The 20,919-nt window shown below is 43.7% G+C and overlaps 1 non-coding gene across 1 annotated transcript; it reads left to right on the top strand.

The window, feature by feature from the left end:
* Positions 1–20,304: 20,304 nt before the first annotated feature.
* On the top strand, positions 20,305–20,437 carry LOC118643011. The gene has a single exon (XR_004961907.1). It is a non-coding gene; the product is annotated as a small nucleolar RNA SNORA66 (small nucleolar RNA).
* Positions 20,438–20,919: the final 482 nt, after the last annotated feature.

Genomic DNA, 20,919 nt, shown 5'->3' with positions numbered 1-20,919 from the left:
TTATAGCTCCTGATTTCCATTAGTCCCATTCCTTTGAACTCTTCTCAGAGGTAGCTGAATCTCAATCATTCAAAGATGAGAGTGGATAGACTTTTAAGATTAATATGGAAGCAACCACCCCCTTAGAACTGTACGCTCAGTTAGACATACTGATGCAAAATGTAACCAGAGCATCAACAGAAAATCCTGCTCAGTCACTAGAGCCATTCGAGCTCAGCAAGTATCTTTAGGTTCTTTAGCATGGGCGGTTCTTGACAATAGAATTGCCCTTGATTATTTCCTCACAGCTCCAGGGGAAGTTTGTGCCATAGCTAATACCTCCTGCTGTACCTGGCTAAATACCTTTTCCCAGGCAGAATTAGAAACAACTAAACTCCTTAGACTTGAAAAATCTCTTAAGTGATATATATGGCCATTTGCTTCTAGCATCACTGGCTGGTTAGGATTGAAATTCTCTGATATTTTCAGCTGACTCCCAACTGAGCTCAGGACTATTTTAAGGTCTGGATTGCAAATTGCTTTGCTCACTGTTATTCTAACTTGTTCAGTATAATTTATTATCAAGCTATTGATGCTCTGCATTACCAAATATTTAAAGCCCCCTACTTGAGCAATTGTTGAACCAAGGATGGAAATGATTCATTAAGCCACTGCATCCCCTTCATGTTTGTATTTCATAATAGTTAAAATCTTTACTTCTGATGCCAAATACCCTTTTTATCAATAACCCCTGATTTTTCTTAATGTGAAATAAGTGTCTTTGTTGTTCTTTAGCCTTTCCCAAGTTGTTTTGACTGCTTTTATAGGAGACTGGCAATTTCTTTAATCCAGCAGGTGCTGAGAGACCTCTTGTGAACAAATGGCCTTGATGTTCCACTGGCTAATGCCCAACCACAGGAGTTTTGCCAAGAAACTAGATGGAACTGGGTTATGTAGCCAAGCTACTCCAGCACCAATATGCGACACTGACCTGATCAATCATCAATGCTGTCTGTCAACAGGTTTTTATTGAAAGGGGGAAATATCGACCCCAGGAAAGAATGTACCTTTTACGAAGGACTCCTTGTGGTTAATTAGGCCCAAACTCAGAGTCTAGCAGACATTGTTTATAGAGGCTTCCCATGTTTACTGCATATCAGGGAAAAGCCACAGGTGAGCTCTCTGCCATCTAAGCCAACCCTTATGAAGAAGCTCCTGGTATTATATTTCAACCAATGCAACTGAGACCTTTCTCATCCAATCTGAGTTCTGTGGCTATATCCTCATTTGCATATTTACCAACCAATCAGAGCAGCTCCATAACATAAAGTTCTGACAAATCAAGACAGTGCTATGTGGACCAGTCAAGCAGTGAGAATTTAGAGTCCTCGTTTGCATAGAAATGGACCAATCAGGGACCAAGTATGAGAACTTCTCCCCTTGGTCTTGAAGTGCAGGATCAAATACTACACTACCCCAACTTAAGGTGTTTCACTGGAGCTGTAACATTTGAGCTGCAACACAAGCTGTTTTACCTGAGCTGCTTCACTTGAGCCATTTCATTAGAATAAAGTTTCTCCCATCACTGCACTTCTATTGGCATTAAATTGGCAGCAGCAACCTTTTGTTGAAAAAATTCCTTATCACATCATCCCATTCCACAGCCAGATGTGCCATATCAAAGCAATACCCTAAACTGTAGTAAGTAAAAGTATTTGTTCTTGAACAAATATATAAGGCCAATAGAAAGAATGCTGGGTGTGTATACAAAAATCTGGTATTGAGAACAGTATAGGAACTTGGGCTAGAAATGAGAAATACTGGGTGGTCAGGAAGCCAAGTTAAGATTAGCAGCCCAGTGTCGAAACCACTGTTTCACATGCACAGTTGATCGAGGTTTGATCTTCCTGGGGTGGTGGTAATGAGCAACAACACTATTTTGCCCCCACAGCACAGACATGGAGATAGTTGCCAAGCAACCCAATAGGAGGAAGTAACCTCACCCTGACATGAAAAATGTCACTCCCTGAATCCTTCACAAGCAGGACTTTTGTGCAAGCCCACCCTTTAAAAAAGCCCACGTTGCCCTGTCCAGTTTGGCTCAGTGGTTAGAGTGTTGGCCTGAAGTCCAGAAAGACCGGGGTTCACTTCCCCCTAAGAGCACGTACCTTGGTTGCAGTTTGTCCCCAGCCCTGGTAGGATCATGCAGGAGGCAGCCACTCGATGTGTCTCTTTCACATCGATGTTTCTCTCTTTCTCTGTCTCTCTCTGTCTCTCCCCCCCCCCCCCCCCAACTCTATCTGAAAAAAAAATGGAAAAATGTCTTCGGGTGAGGATAAAAAAATTAAATTAAATTAAATTGCCCAACTTTTAGAGCAAGCCCATTTTTTTAACTTTTTTTTTTTATTAATTAATTTTTGTTACAGATGTTTCTCCATTTTCCCCTCACTGATTCCCCCTCTGCTTCCCTCCCTGGCCTGTCCCCAGCTTTGTTGTCCATGTCCATTGTTCATGCATACATGCATATAAGTTCTGTGGTTTATCTCTCCCCCACCACCCCCTCTTCTGGGGATTGTCAGTCTGTACCCCACTTCCACGTCTCTGGGACTACCCCATTGCTCAGACTGTTATGTTCATTATATTCCACAAATAAGTGAGATCATATGATACTTGTCTTTCTCTGTTTGACTTGTTTCGCTTAGGATGATACTTTCCAGGTCCCTCCATGTCGTCTCAAAGGATAAGAGATCTTTCTTTCTTACCCCTGCATAGTACTCCATTGTGTGTATGTACCACAGCTTTTTTATCCATTCATCTACTGATGGACATTTGTGCTGTTTCCAGATCTTAGCTATTGTAAATAGTGCTGCTATGACCATGGGGGTACATATATTCTTTCTGATTGGTGTTTCAGGCTTCTTAGGGTATATTCCTAGAAGTGGGATCACTGGGTCAAATGGCAGTTCAATTTTTAATTTTTTGAGGTAACACCATATTGTTTTCCATAGCGGCTGCACCAGTCTGCATTCCCACCAGCAGTGTACTAGAGTCCCCTTTTCTCCACACCCTCGACAACACTTGTTGTTTGATGATTTGTTGATGGCGGCCATTCTGACAGGTGTGAGGTGATACCTCATCGTTTTAATTTGCATCTCTCTGATGATTCGTGATGTTGAGCATTTCTTCATATGTCTCTTAACCATTTGTATGTCCTGTTTGGAGAGGTGTCTATTCAGCTCCTCTGCCCATTTTTTAATTGGGTTCTTTGTCTTCCTTTTGTGGAGTTGTATGAGCACTCTATATATATTGGAAATTAACCCCTTATCTGATATATCATTGGCAATGATGCTCTCCCATACAATGGGTAGCCTTTCCGTTTTGATGATTGTATCTTTTGCTGTGCAGAAGTTTTTGAGTTTGATGTAGTCCCATGTGTTCATTTTCTCCTTTGTTTCTGTTGCCTTAGGTGATGTATCAGTGAAAATTCTGCTGCATATGATGTCTGAAATTTTGTTGCCTACGGTTTCTTCTAGGATTTTTATGAATTCATGAGTCACATTTAAGTCTTTTATCCATTTTGAGTTTATTTTTGTGTATGGTGTAAGTTGATGGTCTAGTTTCATATTTCTGCACGTAGCTGTCCAATTTTCCCAACACCGTTTATTAAAGAGGCTGTCCTTACTCCACTGTATGCTCAAAGCAAGCCCATTTTGTCCTCAGCTTCTAAAAGCAGGCAAGCAAGACAGCCTCTTTAATAAACGGTGTTGGGAAAATTGGACAGCTACATGCAAAAAATGAAACTAGACCACCAATTTACACCATACACAAGAATACACTCAAAATGGATAAAAGACTTCAATGTGACTCGTGAATCCATAAAAATCCTAGAAGAAAATGTAGGCAGCAAAATCTCAGACATCACAAACAGCAAAATTTTCACTGATACAATGCCTAGAGCAAGAGAAACAAAGAAAAAAATTAATAAATGGGACTACATCAAACTAAGAAGCTTCTGCACAGCAAAAGAAACAAGAATCAAAATGGAAAGGGAACCCACTGTATGAGAGAACATCATTGTTAATGATATATCATATAAGGGGTTCATTTCCAAAATATATAAAATACTCATACAACTCAACAAAAGGAAGACAAACAATCCAATTAGATAATGGGCAGAGGAGCTGAATAGACACCTCTCCAAACAGGACGTACAAATGGCCAAGAGACATGAAAAAATGCTCAACGTTACTAATCATCAGAGAGATGCAAATTAAAAGGTATGAGGTATCACCTCACACCTGTCAGAATGGCCGCCATCAACAAATCATCAAACAACAAGTGTTGGCGAGGGTGTGGAGAAAAGGGGACTCTAGTACACTACTGGTGGGAATACAGAGTGGTGCAGCCACTATGGAAAACACTATGGTGTTACCTCAAAAAATTAAAAATTGAACTGCCATTTGACCCAGTGATCCCACTTCTAGGAATATATCCTAAGAAGCCTGAAACACCAATCAGAAAGAATATATGTACCCCCATGTTTGTAGCAGCACTATTTACAATAGCTAAGATCTGGAAACAGCCCAAGTATCCATCAATAGATGAGTGGATTAAAACGCTGTGGTACATATACCCAGTGGCATTCTATGCAGCTATAAGAAAGAAAGATATCCTTTGAGATGACATGGAGGAACCTGAGAGTATTATGCTGGGTGAAATAAGCCAATCAGAGAAAGACAAATACCACATGGTCTCACTTATTTGTGGAATATAATAAACAGAATAAGCTGGTGAATAAAGTAGATCCAGAGACATAGAAGTAGGGTTCAGACTGACAAACCTTAGAGGAGGGGTTGGGGGAGGAGGGAAGAGATAAACCAAAGAACTTATGTGCAGACTTCCGGTCAAGATGGCGGCGTAGGTAAACGCGGTATCGCGTCCTCCCACAACCACATCAAAGTTACAACTAAACTACAGAACAACCATCATTCAAAACCGCCTGAAATCAAGCTGAATGGAAGTCATACAACTACGGAACTAAGGAAAAAAAAAAAAGCAGCTACATCCAGACCGGTAGGAGGGGCGGCGGCGCAGCGGCGAGACGGGCTGGTCCCACACCCAAGCGTGGTGGATAAAAATCAGGAGGATCCCGCGGCTGGGAAGGTCCTTCCTGAGGACTGAGGGGTCCCCGTCCCACACCAGGTGTCCCGTTCAGGGTTCCAGTGCCAGGAAGAGAAGTCCCCATAACTTCTGGCTGGAAAAACCAGCGGAAACTGAGGCTCAGGGAAGCTGAAGCGGCTGGAGCCCCAGGCAGCTCCTTAAAGTGCCCACGCATGGACTTATCGGACTCTCTCCCTCTAAGCTCGGAGGGGAGGCAGCTCGAGGGGCACCAGAGACACACAGGGAAGAACTGAGCTATTTGGCACTGGAGCGAGAGCTGGAGAGGGGGCTTCCTCGGGTACAAACGTGCTGTCAGAGGCCTTTGTTCCTTTGGTGAGCCCTTCCCAGGGGCGGCAGACAGAAGCCATATCTGGGACTCCAGCAACCTGGCTCACACTCGTAGCCCCGCCCTGCTGACTCCCTGAGGCCCCGCCCCGCCCCACACAACTTTCAAGCTGTTGCCACTTGCTTAACCATAGAATTGGCAGGTCTTGGATCCTGCTTCAGGTTTTTCCTAAATTCTTTCAAACGAGCAGCACCGGGTCTCAGCGAGCCCCATACCTCTCATTAAGTAATACACAGAAACAAACACAGGGAGGCAGCCAAAATGAGGATACAAAGAAACAGGTCCCAAATGAAAGAACAGAACAAAACCCCAATAAAAGAACTAAGTGAAAGGGAGATAAGCAACCTAACAGATACTGAGTTCAAAATACTGCTTATAAGGATGCTCAATGAACTTAGTGAGAACCTCAGTGAACTTAGGGAGGGCATCAAGAGCATAAAAAAGTACCAGTTAGAAATCATGGATGCACAGTTAGAATTAAAGGAGGCATTAACTGAAATAAAGAATAATTTACACAGCTTCAATAATAGAGTATGTAAATCCAAGGAGCAAACCATCGATTTGGAATATAAGGAAGCAAAAAATCCCCAATCAGAAGAGCAAAAAGAAAAAAGAATCCAAAAAAATGAGGATAGAGTAAGGAGCCTCTGGGATAACTTCAAGCGTGCCAACATTCGCATCTTGGGGGTGCCCGAAGGAGAAGAGAGAGAATATGAAATCGAAAACCTGTTTGAAACAATAATGGCAGAAAACTTTCCTAACTTGGTGAAGGAAACAGACATACAAGTCCAGGAAGCACAGAGAGTCCCAAACAAGATGAACCCCAAGAGGCCCACACCAAGACACATCATCATCAAAATGCAAAAGGTTCAAGACAAAGAGAGAATCTTAAAAGCAGCAAGAGAAAGGCAGCTAGTTACCTACAAGGGAGTACCCATTAGGCTGTCAGCTGATTTCTCAAAAGAAACTTTGCAGGCCAGAAGGGAGTGGCAAGAAATATTCAGAGTGATGAAAAGCAAGAACCTACAACCAAAATTATTCTGTCCTGCAAAGCTGTCATTTAGAATCGATGGGCATACAAAAACTTTCCCAGACAAGAAAAAGTTAAAGGAGTTCATCACCACCAAACCGTTATTATATGAAATGATGAAGGGTCTTTTTGAAGAAAAAGATAAAATGTATGAACAAACAAAATGGCAATGAATACATATCTATCAACAATGGAATCTACAAACAAAATGAACAGGAAGAACAGAAACATTCTCATAGATACAGAGAACATTTTATTGGTTGCCAGTTGGGAAGGGGGTTGGGGGAATGGGTGAAAAAGGTGAAGGGATTAAGAAGCACAAACTCATTGCTAGACTGACAAACCTCAAAGGGAAAGGGGTTGGGGAGGTGGGAAGAAATAAACCAAAGAACTTATATGCATAACCAATGGACACAGACAATAGTGTGGGAAAAGGTGGGAGGGGGGCGGGAGTGGGGAGGAGGGGGTCAATGGGGGAAAAATGTGGAACATCTGTAATACATTTTACATCCAACAATAAAGATTTGGAAAAAAAAAAGAACTTATGTGCATATAAGCGTTACCAATGGACTAGACAACAATGCTGTGGGGGGAGGGGAATCAAGAGGAGGGGGTCAATGGGGGGAAAGGAGAAACATCTGTAACAAAAATTAATTAATTTTTAAAAATAAATAAATAAAATAAGAATAAAACACAAGACTTATATCGCTCCTCTGCTCAAAAACTTACAAAGATTGCTCACCTCACTGGGGACAAGCCAGTCTTTTCCATAACCTGCACGTCTCTGCATCATCTGTGACCCCATGTCCCCGCTTGCCTCCCTAAACTCATCTCCTTCTCTTTGTCCCCTTGCTCCTCCCAGTCCAGCAAAGCTGGCCTCTTTGCTGACCTTCAAGCATGCCAGAAACACTTCCATCCTAAGGCCATCACGTTGGCTGCTCCTCTGCCTGGACTAGTCTTTTCCCAGATCTCTGCATGGCTCAGTCCCTTGCCTCCTTCACATAAGTGGGTTTTGTAACACATGACACTCTATACTCAAGTTCACAAATCCTCTTTGTCATGTTGTTTCTCCCAAGTTTTTCTAGCTTTGCTCTCAAGGGAATGAAGGTAGTAGGGTCCTCATCTCTTATTGCCCCACATGTCACCCAGAATTATGGCTCCTCCCTTCCCAGTCTTTCAAACCAATCTCTCCAAATCATTTCCCCTTACCTACACAAACAGTTTACTTGTGTCTAAGACCCTCCACTTTGTTTGACCCACCACATTCAAAGGAACGAGCCACATAGGATCTACTCCCCTTGAGAAGGTTCTGGGAAGTACAAATAACAAATATTGTTTTTTCATTACACTGAATTGCCAGTAAAATTTCACCTGAAAGTCATTCTCAGCAATCAGATTAAGCCTTTGGGGTCTGGAACCAGACTGTACAGAGAGATAAAATCCTAACTCTATAAATGACCTGGAGCAAGTAAGTTACTCCCTGGACCTCACTATCTTCACCTAGGAAATAATTGTAATAATAGTCTTCATCTCTAGCCCTGGCTGGTTTGGCCTAGCGGTTAGTGTCGGCCCATGGGCCAGAGAGGCCCAGGTTCGGTTCCTGCTAAGGGCACGTACCTCAGTTGCAGTTTGTCCCCAGCCTTGGTTGGGGTCAAATGGGTGGCAACCACTCTATGTGTCTCTCTCACATTGATGTTTTTCTCATTCTCTTCCTCCCTCTCTCCCTCCTGCTCTATCTGATGATAAATGCAAAAATGTCCTTGGGTGAGGATAAAATAAAACAAAATAGTCTTCTTCTCTTGTGGTTGCTGTGGTGATTAAATAAGATAATAGATGTCAAAGTGCATGTAGTGAATATTCATCATACTACCCACTGTCTTGGGTAGATCAGCCCTGAAGGCACATGAAGAGACTTCCCGTCAAGATGGCGGCGTAGGTAAACGCGGTATCACGTCCTCCCACAACCACATCAAAGTTACAACTAAACTACAGAACAACCATCATTCAAAACCGCCTGAAATCAAGCTGAATGGAAGTCCTACAACTACGGAAATAAAGCAGCAGCCACATCCAGACTGGTAGGAGGGGCGGCGGCGGCGCGAGGGGAGGAGGCGGCGGCAGCGGCGGTGCGACGGGCTGACCCCACACACACGTGTGGCGGATAAAAATCAGGAGGCTCCCGAGGCTGGGAAGGTCCTTCCTGAGGACTGAGGGGTCCCTGTCCCACACTAGGTGCCCCGCTCAGGGTTCCAGGGCCAGGAAGAGAATCCCCTTAACTTCTGGTTGGAAAAACCAGCGGGAACTGAGGCTCAGGGAAGCTGACATGGCTGGAGCCCCAGACAGCTCCTTAAAGGGCCCGCGCACAGACTTATCAGACTCTCTCCCTCTAAGCTCGGAGGGGAGGCTGCTCGAGGGGCGCCAGAGACATACAGGGAAGAACTGAGCTGTTTGGCACTGGAGTGAGGGCTGGAAAAGGGGCTTTCTCGCGTGCTGTCAGAAGCCTTTGTTCCTTTGGTGAGCCCTTCCCTGGGGCGGCAGACAGTCGCCATATCTGGGACTCCAGCAACCTGGCTCACACTGGTAGCCCTGCCCTGGTGATTCCCTGAGGCCCCGCCCCGCCCCGCCCAACTTTCAAGCCCACCCAAGCTGTTGCCACTTGCTTAACCATAGGATTGGCCGGTCTTGGATCCTGCTTCAGGTTTTTCCTAAATTCTTTCAAACGAGCAGCATCTGGTCTCAGCGAGCCCCATACCTCTCATTAAGTAATACACAGAAACAAATACAGGGAGGCAGCCAAAATGAGGAGACAAAGAAACAGGTCCCAAATGAAAGAACAGAACAAAACCCCAGGAAAGGAACTAAGCAAAATGGAGATAAGCAACCTAACAGATGCTGAGTTCAAAATACTGCTTCTAAGGATGCTCAATGAACTTAGTGAGAACCTCAGGGAACTTAAGGAGGGCCTCAAGAGCATAAAAAAGGACCAGTTAGAAATCATGGATGCACAGTTAGAATTAAAGGAGGCATTAACTGAAATAAAGAATAATTTACACAGCTTCAATAATAGAGTATGTAAATCCAAGGAGCAAACCATCGATTTGGAATATAAGGAAGCAAAAAATGCCCAATCAGAACAGCAAAAAGAAAAAAGAATCCAAAAAAATGAGGATAGTGTAAGGAGCCTCTGGGACAACTTCAAGCGTGCCAACATTCGCATCTGGGGGTGCCAGAAGGAGAAGAATGAGAACAAGAAATCGAAAACCTGTTTGAAACAATAATGGCAGAAAACTTTCCTAACTTGGTGAAGGAAACAGACATACAAGTCCAGGAAGCACAGAGAGTCCCAAACAAGATGAACCCCAAGAGGCCCACACCAAGACACATCATCATCAAAATGCAAAAGGTTCAAGACAAAGAGAGAATCTTAAAAGCAGCAAGAGAAAGGCAGCTAGTTACCTACAAGGGAGTACCCATTAGGCTGTCAGCTGATTTCTCAAAAGAAACTTTGCAGGCCAGAAGGGAGTGGCAAGAAATATTCAGAGTGATGAAAAGCAAGAACCTACAACCAAAATTACTCTATCCTGCAAAGCTGTCATTTAGAATCGATGGGCATACAAAAACTTTCCCAGACAAGAAAAAGTTAAAGGAGTTCATCACCACCAAACCGTTATTATATGAAATGATGAAGGGTCTTTTTGAAGAAAAAGATAAAATGTATGAACAAACAAAATGGCAATGAATACATATCTATCAACAATGGAATCTACAAACAAAATGAACAGGAAGAACAGAAACATTCTCATAGATACAGAGAACATTTTATTGGTTGCCAGTTGGGAAGGGGGTTGGGGGAATGGGTGAAAAAGGTGAAGGGATTAAGAAGCACAAACTCATTGCTAGACTGACAAACCTCAAAGGGAAAGGGGTTGGGGAGGTGGGAAGAAATAAACCAAAGAACTTATATGCATAACCAATGGACACAGACAATAGTGTGGGAAAAGGTGGGAGGGGGGCGGGAGTGGGGAGGAGGGGGTCAATGGGGGAAAAATGTGGAACATCTGTAATACATTTTACATCCAACAATAAAGATTTGGAAAAAAAAAAAGAACTTATGTGCATATAAGCGTTACCAATGGACTAGACAACAATGCTGTGGGGGGAGGGGAATCAAGAGGAGGGGGTCAATGGGGGGAAAGGAGAAACATCTGTAACAAAAATTAATTAATTTTAAAAATAAATAAATAAAATAAGAATAAAACACAAGACTTATATCGCTCCTCTGCTCAAAAACTTACAAAGATTGCTCACCTCACTGGGGACAAGCCAGTCTTTTCCATAACCTGCACGTCTCTGCATCATCTGTGACCCCATGTCCCCGCTTGCCTCCCTAAACTCATCTCCTTCTCTTTGTCCCCTTGCTCCTCCCAGTCCAGCAAAGCTGGCCTCTTTGCTGACCTTCAAGCATGCCAGAAACACTTCCATCCTAAGGCCATCACGTTGGCTGCTCCTCTGCCTGGACTAGTCTTTTCCCAGATCTCTGCATGGCTCAGTCCCTTGCCTCCTTCACATAAGTGGGTTTTGTAACACATGACACTCTATACTCAAGTTCACAAATCCTCTTTGTCATGTTGTTTCTCCCAAGTTTTTCTAGCTTTGCTCTCAAGGGAATGAAGGTAGTAGGGTCCTCATCTCTTATTGCCCCACATGTCACCCAGAATTATGGCTCCTCCCTTCCCAGTCTTTCAAACCAATCTCTCCAAATCATTTCCCCTTACCTACACAAACAGTTTACTTGTGTCTAAGACCCTCCACTTTGTTTGACCCACCACATTCAAAGGAACGAGCCACATAGGATCTACTCCCCTTGAGAAGGTTCTGGGAAGTACAAATAACAAATATTGTTTTTTCATTACACTGAATTGCCAGTAAAATTTCACCTGAAAGTCATTCTCAGCAATCAGATTAAGCCTTTGGGGTCTGGAACCAGACTGTACAGAGAGATAAAATCCTAACTCTATAAATGACCTGGAGCAAGTAAGTTACTCCCTGGACCTCACTATCTTCACCTAGGAAATAATTGTAATAATAGTCTTCATCTCTAGCCCTGGCTGGTTTGGCCTAGCGGTTAGTGTCGGCCCATGGGCCAGAGAGGCCCAGGTTCGGTTCCTGCTAAGGGCACGTACCTCAGTTGCAGTTTGTCCCCAGCCTTGGTTGGGGTCAAATGGGTGGCAACCACTCTATGTGTCTCTCTCACATTGATGTTTTTCTCATTCTCTTCCTCCCTCTCTCCCTCCTGCTCTATCTGATGATAAATGCAAAAATGTCCTTGGGTGAGGATAAAATAAAACAAAATAGTCTTCTTCTCTTGTGGTTGCTGTGGTGATTAAATAAGATAATAGATGTCAAAGTGCATGTAGTGAATATTCATCATACTACCCACTGTCTTGGGTAGATCAGCCCTGAAGGCACATGAAGAGACTTCCCGTCAAGATGGTGGCGTAGGTAAACGCGGTATCACGTCCTCCCACAACCACATCAAAGTTACAACTAAACTACAGAACAACCATCATTCAAAACCGCCTGAAATCAAGCTGAATGGAAGTCCTACAACTACGGAAATAAAGCAGCAGCCACATCCAGACTGGTAGGAGGGGCGGCGGCGGCGCGAGGGGAGGAGGCGGCGGCAGCGGCGGTGCGACGGGCTGACCCCACACACACGTGTGGCGGATAAAAATCAGGAGGCTCCCGAGGCTGGGAAGGTCCTTCCTGAGGACTGAGGGGTCCCTGTCCCACACTAGGTGCCCCGCTCAGGGTTCCAGGGCCAGGAAGAGAATCCCCTTAACTTCTGGTTGGAAAAACCAGCGGGAACTGAGGCTCAGGGAAGCTGACATGGCTGGAGCCCCAGACAGCTCCTTAAAGGGCCCGCGCACAGACTTATCAGACTCTCTCCCTCTAAGCTCGGAGGGGAGGCTGCTCGAGGGGCGCCAGAGACATACAGGGAAGAACTGAGCTGTTTGGCACTGGAGTGAGGGCTGGAAAAGGGGCTTTCTCGCGTGCTGTCAGAAGCCTTTGTTCCTTTGGTGAGCCCTTCCCTGGGGCGGCAGACAGTCGCCATATCTGGGACTCCAGCAACCTGGCTCACACTGGTAGCCCTGCCCTGGTGATTCCCTGAGGCCCCGCCCTGCCCCACCCAACTTTCAAGCTCATCCAAGCTGTTGCCACTTGCTTAACCATAGGATTGGCCGGTCTTGGATCCTGCTTCAGGTTTTTCCTAAATTCTTTCAAACGAGCAGCATCTGGTCTCAGCGAGCCCCATACCTCTCATTAAGTAATACACAGAAACAAATACAGGGAGGCAGCCAAAATGAGGAGACAAAGAAACAGGTCCCAAATGAAAGAACAGAACAAAACCCCAGGAAAGGAACTAAGCAAAATGGAGATAAGCAACCTAACAGATGCTGAGTTCAAAATACTGCTTCTAAGGATGCTCAATGAACTTAGTGAGAACCTCAGGGAACTTAAGGAGGGCCTCAAGAGCATAAAAAAGGACCAGTTAGAAATCATGGATGCACAGTTAGAATTAAAGGAGGCATTAACTGAAATAAAGAATAATTTACACAGCTTCAATAATAGAGTATGTAAATCCAAGGAGCAAACCATCGATTTGGAATATAAGGAAGCAAAAAATGCCCAATCAGAACAGCAAAAAGAAAAAAGAATCCAAAAAAATGAGGATAGTGTAAGGAGCCTCTGGGACAACTTCAAGCGTGCCAACATTCGCATCTGGGGGTGCCAGAAGGAGAAGAATGAGAACAAGAAATCGAAAACCTGTTTGAAACAATAATGGCAGAAAACTTTCCTAACTTGGTGAAGGAAACAGACATACAAGTCCAGGAAGCACAGAGAGTCCCAAACAAGATGAACCCCAAGAGGCCCACACCAAGACACATCATCATCAAAATGCAAAAGGTTCAAGACAAAGAGAGAATCTTAAAAGCAGCAAGAGAAAGGCAGCTAGTTACCTACAAAGGAGTTCCCATTAGGCTGTCAGCTGATTTCTCAAAAGAAACTTTGCAGGCCAGAAGAGAGTGGCAAGAAATATTCAGAGTGATGAAAAGCAAGAACCTACAACCAAAATTATTCTGTCCTGCAAAGCTGTCATTTAGAATCGATGGGCATACAAAAACTTTCCCAGACAAGAAAAAGTTAAAGGAGTTCATCACTACCAAACCGTTATTATATGAAATGATGAAGGGTCTTTTTTTTTTTTTTTATCCTCACCCGAGGACATTTTTCCATTTCTTGTACAGATAGAGTGGGAGGGAGAGAGAAGAAGAGAGAGAGAGAGGGAAACATCGATGTGAAAGGGACACATCAAGTGGCTGCCACCCGCACGACCAACCAGGGCCGGGGACAAACTGCAACCGAGGTACATGCCCTTAGTGGGAACCGAACCCGGGTCTCTCAGGACCGCAGGCCGACACTATAACCGCTGAGCCAAACCAGCCAGGGCATGAAGGGTCTTTTTGAAGAAAAAGATAAAATGTATGAACAAACAAAATGGCAATGAATACATATCTATCAACAATGGAATCTACAAACAAAATGAACAGGTAGAACAGAAACATTCTCATAGATACAGAGAACATTTTGTTGGTTGCCAGTTGGGAGGGGGTTGGGGGAATGTGTGAAAAAGGTGAAGGGATTAAGAAGCACAAATTCATTGCTAGACTGACAAACCTCAAAGGGAAAGGGGTTGGGGGGGTGGGAAGAAATAAACCAAAGAACTTATATGCATAACCAATGGACACAGACAATAGTGTGGGAAAAGGTGGGAGGGGGGCGGGAGTGGGGAGGAGGGGGTCAATGGGGGAAAAATGTGGAACATCTGTAATACATTTTACATCCAACAATAAAGATTAAAAAAAAAAAAAGACACATGAAGAGTATTGACCTCAAAGTTCCTGCTGTTCAGTTGGAAGCATTCTAGATTGTTCTACCTGCTCCCTCAATAATCTAAGCAAAGGGACCAAATGTCAGGCAGGTCGGAAAAACAGGCTTTGTGAGTGGGGGTGCTTGGGTGTTTCCACCAAGATCATATTTAGAGTATGGTTGGCCAAAGGTCACTTGCAGGGCAGGGACAGCCATGTAGTGCCTCCACCCCTGAAATGTTTCCTCTTACTTCCCATCATTGAAAACAGTAGCATTTCAGGGCCTGACCTGGGCAGTACAGAGAAGAAAACTATTCATTCCTGGAATGGGACAGGAAGGACATTGTACTTCCTTCGCCGGGGAAGAACACACTCCTTCATGTGGATTCTTTTGCTTATAGGGGTGAAGAGGGCTAGAGGCAAATGTCAGAGAGCAACACCTGTCCCCAGCTCCACAGAAGAGGTCATTCCTAGAGAGTGGATCAGGTGTGTCCTAAGATATCTGACTCTGTTCAAGTCCTGAAAGGTTGAGTCAGGCCTAGGAAGCCATTGTAATTGTATTTTTTTCCTCCCAATCTTACTAACAATTCAAACAGTATTTTAAAAATACTGAAAACAAGTCAAGAAAAAAAGAAGACAGTCCCACCACCATAATATATCAGCTTTTCTTCATTCTCTCCCAGCACAAAATATCATTTACAAACTTGTCACGATAGGATAGGTTTAATTTTGTATCATGGTTTTGTCGTATAACATTTTAGCATGAATATTTAGTGTAGCTTTACAGGACTCAATTTTAATACATATAAGATATTTCTCGCCCTGGCCTGTTTGGCTCAGCGGTTAGAGCATCGGCCCGCGGACCAAAGAGTCTCAGGTTAATTCTGGCCAAGGGCACGGACCTCGGTTGCAGTTCATCCTGGCCCAGTTGGGGGTGTGTGGGAAGTAACCAATCAATGTATCTCTCTCACATGGATGTTTCTCTCTCTCTCTCTCTCTCTCTCTCTCTCTCCCTCCCTCCCTCCCTCCCTCCCTCCCTGCTTCCAGCTCTATCTGAAGATTAATGTAAAAATATCCTTGGGTACGAATTTAAAAAAATAAGTAAATAAAATAAAGATAAATAAATAAAATAAAATTTTTTTAAAGGATTAACAGGGGAAAGGGCTCCCATCAGATCCATCTTTGAGGCAGCATCAGTTAGCAGTAAGCTGATTGGGCGCAGAACTGCTCTGTGAAGACTCAAACATAAATGTAGCTGGTCTGAGTTTATAAAGCTCAATATAACCCCCCAGGAGCACTTTGCACCTCAGATCCCGAGGCCCATGAACAAGAGATGGACCCAGCCTGCACCAACGTGAAACTAGGGACCCCTCTGACCACCAATGGGCAACTGGGCACTTGAGGAACTCTGTGCCATCTCCCCTATTCTTTCCCCAGACTATTCATTTAACAAATATTTACTGAGTGCCTGTTTGCTGAGTGTGTCAGGTGCTAGTCTAGGCTCCGAAGATACAGGTGTGAACAGGAGAGGAAAAACCCCTACCCTCTGAGAGTTTATGTTCTCAGGGGATAATATCATCCCAGGTCTTCATAAAGGCAGGGGCTCCGTCGTGTTGGCTCTAGCCCAGAGCCCTACACTGTATTTGGATAGGGCTCCATAAATGTTGTTTAGATAAAGGACATCGTATTTTTGAATTTGTGTTGGACACTGGTGGTTGCCTCTCCAGCATCCACTTTCCCTCTTCCAAAAAATTCTCAATTTCCACTTGGAGGACTATGTTATTTGGGAAAAACTGACTTCACCCCCAGCTCCAAGGGTGGAGCCAATCCAGATATTCCATACCTCTGGCTTCAGGGATTTGTTCAAGTACGTGCACGTGACCTAAGCCAGACCAATCAAAGTAGAACTGAGGACAAAGGTGTTTTATTTCTTTTCGGTATAATGCAAAAACCTGGAAACACTGCAATTGTTTATGCTACTGTGGAAAAGAAAATACACCTGAGGATGAACCTCCACATCACCAAAACTGAGTCAGATCCCTCATGGAAATGTGAAACTCTGGATCAAACCACACCAGAAAGCCTTGCTGTCTCTGGACTTTCCCATTGCATGAGTCAATAAATTATTTTTATTAGTTAAGTCATTTTGAGTTAAATTTTATTTGCAACCAAAAGTATCCCAACTGATACAGGAAATATTAAGTTTTATTTTTATTTTTTTTTATCCTCACCCGAGGACATTTTTTGATATTTTGTTCAGAGAGAGTGGGAGGGAGAGAGAGAGAGAGAGAAACATAGACATGAAAGAGACACATCGAGTGGTTGCCACCCACACAGCCCAACCGGAGCCGGGGACAAACTGCAACCGAGGCACGTGCCCTTAGCGGGAACTGAACCCGGGTCTTTCTGGACCACAGGCCGACGCTCTAACTGCTGAGCCAAACCAGCCAGGGCAGAAATATTAAGTTTTAGAAGAGTGTTAAAGTTGACACATGATACAAACTAACAGTTTCCAAAAATAGTCCAACACAAAAATGACAGAATGGGATGTGTGTAAATCTACACGAGTTTTCACACACTCCAAAGAAAAAGCAGAGATAATCGAGGGGCTTACTTAAACATATTGGACAGCTTCTGCTGGCAAATTTGAATAAGAAGAGACAAGTCGACCCTCTAGGTGCCTTCTTAAAAACCTTGCGACATTTCCCTGTCACCAACAGTTAAAAGACAAACTCCTTAGCTCCTGACAGTTTAGTCCATAAATAATTTTCAGTTTATGTCTGACCAGTTATAGCCCAAGCACACTACATCAGCCACCCTTAGCCTGCCCTGCTTGGTAGCCAGCGTGGAGGGTGGCCCCTCATGATATTCCTCTCCAAGTATCCACAGCCTGGTATAGTTTCTGTCCTCACTGAATCATGGCTGGCCGGTGTGACCAACAGAATGCAGCAGAGGCAAAGGTGTGTGACTTCCAAGACTAGATTGAAAGGCTTTGCTCCTTCGGATCACTCTCTGGATGCTAGAGGAAGCCACTCACTATGCTATGAGGACACTCAAGCTACCTGGTAGAGAGCCTGGTGGGGAAGAACAGAGGCCTCCCACCAACAGCCAGTACCAACTCACCTCCCTGTGAGTGAGCTACTTTGGAAGCAGATCCTTCAACCAAAGTCAAGCCTTCAGATGGTGGCAGCCCCAGTTGACATCTGACCACATCCTCAAGAGACACTGAGCCAGACTGCTCAGCCACACCATCGCCAGAGTCCTGACCCAGAGAAATCATGGGAAATACGAAATAACTGTTGTTGGTTTTTGTTCATTTTGTTTTTTTTAAGTATAGACTTAATTTTTAGAGTAGTTGTAAGTTTACAGCAAACTGAAGGGGAAGATTTCTCATATACTTCCCACCTCCACATAGCCCAGCAATGTTTAACCTTTTTCATCTCATGGCACACATAAACTAATTACTAAAATTTTCTGGCACACCAAAAAATTATTATATGTTTTGCTGATCTCACATAAAAAAAAATAGGTATAATTTTGATTCATTCACACCAGACAGCTATTATTGTGTAGTTTGTTGTTGTTGTTTTTTTATTTAACAATCTAATGGAAAAGAGGTCAGTGCCTCTGATTAAATAATCAGATATTATATTAAAAATTCTTGCGGCACACTGGTTGAAAATCACTGGCATAGCCTTTCCCATTATTAACATTCTCCATCACAGTGATATATTCACTGTCTTCATAGTTTTGCCTTTTCCAGAGCATCATATAGTTGGAACCATACAGTATGTAGCCTTTTCAGACTGGCTTCTTTCACTTAGCAATATGCATTTAAGTTTCCTCCATGTTGTTTCATGGTTTGATAACGCATTTACTTTTAGTGCTGACTAATATTCCCTTGTCTGGATGAGCCACAGTTTATTTATCCATTTGCCTACTGAAGGACATCTTGGTTGCTTGAAGGACATCAAGTTTGGACAATTATGAATAGAGATGCTATAAACATCCATGCACGCAGGTTTGTATGGACATAGTTTTCAGCTCCTTTGGGTAAATACCAAGGAACGTTGTTGCTGGATTTTACAATAAGAGTATGTTTAGTTCTGTTAAAAACTGCCAAACAGTCTCCCAAAGTGGCTGCACCATTTTGCATTTCCACAGGCAATGATTATTGTTTTATAGTCATTAAGTTGGGGGTAATTTGTTATTCAGTTTTAGATAAATAAATTGAACATGTCTAGAATGCCTTCTGCATCTTTTTTTAATCCTTAAAAATTGTTATTTGTGCCCGGCTGGTGTCGACTCATGCATCAAGAGGTTGCCAGTTCAATTTCCAGTCAGGGCCCATGCCCAGGTTGTGGGCCAAATCCCCAGTGGGGGGCATGCAGGAGGCGGCCAATCGATGTTCTCTCTCATTGATGTTTCTATCTCTCTCTCCCTTTCCCTTCCTCTCTCTCTAAAATCAATAAAGAAAAAATATATTTTCTTACTTGTTCTCCAAGTGCCAACTCAAGCTGTCACCTTTTCTGAGAAGCCTGCCCTGATTTCCTACTCAGACTCAGGCTCTCTTGCACACACTCTATTACAAGTTCTCACACTGATCCCATTAAATGTTTATGAGGTTTTTTCTTCCATTATAGTTTATTGAAGGTAATGATTTTGAATTATCCAAATGTATATTCCCAAGACTGAGAATGGCACATGCCACATTAAAAGGAGCTTAGCCGCCCTGGACGGTTTGGCTCAGCAGTTGGAGCATTGGCCGTGGATCAGAGAGTCCCAGGTTCAGTTCCTGCTAGGGGCACGTACCTCGGTTGCGGTTTGCCCCTGGCCCCGGTTGGGGTGGTGTGGGTGGCAACTAGTCCATGTGTCTTTCTCACATTGATGTTTCTCTCTCTCTTCCTCCTTCCCTCCCTCGCGCTCTATCTAAAGATAAATGCAAAAATGTCCTCGGGTGAGGATAAAAAAATAATGATAAAATAAAAATAATAAAAGGGGCTTAGCAAATGTTGATTGCATACATAAATAAATAAATCTTCAACTCTGGGCAAGACAAAGAATGCCTTATACTGGCCTGAGGAGAAAAGAAAGGGTAAAAAAGAAGAAACTAGTGAAGAGAAGAATCAAAGATCTTGTTGCAGGACTGGTCTAGCTCCTAGCTCTTGAGTTCACTTTGAAATCTCCTTTCCCCGGTCATTAAAATGTCGACAAAACCTAGGTAAGCAGTAATGGTAAGCAGTAGTGGGTGTTCCATTTTTGCTCTAAAAAAATTCATCTGCATGTAGAAAAGTGTAAAAACCATTGCAACAGAGAACTGGAGCAATAATGTGGCAAAGGCTGTTTCAGGGCCATGTGGGGGAGGGGTGAGGCTGGATCTTGACAGCACCTATAAAGGGGGAAGGAACAATCTGGTTTTAGACACTTCCTGCTCACAGAAAGAGCAAGAGGAAATGTGGTTTTAAAAGAGGCCCACCAGCCTTGGCCAGTTTAACTCAGTGGTTGGAGTGTCGGCCCATGGACCAATGAGTCTTGGGTTCGATTCTGCTCAAAGGCAGCACCTCGGTTGCAGTTTGTCCCTGGCCCTGGTTGGGTCGTGCAGGTGGCAACCACTCGATGTGTCCCTTTCACATCGATGTTTCTCTCTCTCTCGCTTCCTCTCTCTCCCTCTCTATCTGAATAAAAAATGGAAAAATGTCCTTGGGTGAGGATTTAAAACAAAGGCTTTGCTAGAAGTAAATGATAAAGATTTATTCAAAGTTCTGAGAGTTTGCAAACTGGGAACATGGTTAGGAAACAAAAAGTGTTCCCAAAAAGAAAGAAAAGATAAGAGTTCTTATAATAAAAAGTGCATTCTTGTGCAAACTCGATCACTAACTCTGCATGATGTTGCAGAAGTGAGGGGAACTAGGTTTGCTAATGTAATTGTGGTGACAGAGCATCAGCCCACAGACTGATGAGCTGTGGATTCAATTCCGGTCAAGGGCACGTACCTCGGTTGCAGTTCGTCCCTGGCCCTGGTCAGGATCATGCAGGAGGCAACTGGTCAATGTGTCTCTTTTTTTTTTAATTATTTTTTCTTTATTTTTTTTATTTTATTGATTTTAGAGAGAGAGGAAGGGAGAGGGAGGGAGAGATAGAAACGCTGATGAGAGAGAACATCGACTGGCCACCTCCTGCATGCCCTCCACTGAGGATTTGGCCCACAACCTGGGCATGTACCTTGACTGGGAATCAAACCAGTGACCTCTTGGTGCATGGGTCGACGCTCAACCACTGAGCCGCACCAGCTGGGTCAATGTGTCTCTCTTTGATGTTTCTCTCTCTCTCCCTCCCTCCCACTCTATCTGAAAATAAATGGAAAAATATCCTCGGGTGAGGATTTAAAAAAAAAAGAAATGTTATTAGCCTCAGAAGCTACTGAGATGGTCCATTCTGTCCTAGTACAATGTAAAAAAAAAAAAAAAAGTGCA

Source organism: Molossus molossus, unplaced genomic scaffold (assembly GCF_014108415.1).
Source record: "Molossus molossus isolate mMolMol1 unplaced genomic scaffold, mMolMol1.p scaffold_m16_p_3, whole genome shotgun sequence".
NCBI lineage: Eukaryota > Metazoa > Chordata > Mammalia > Chiroptera > Molossidae > Molossus > Molossus molossus.
The sequence above is the reverse complement of the archived record's forward strand: the minus strand, read 5'-3'. Positions and strand labels throughout refer to the sequence as shown.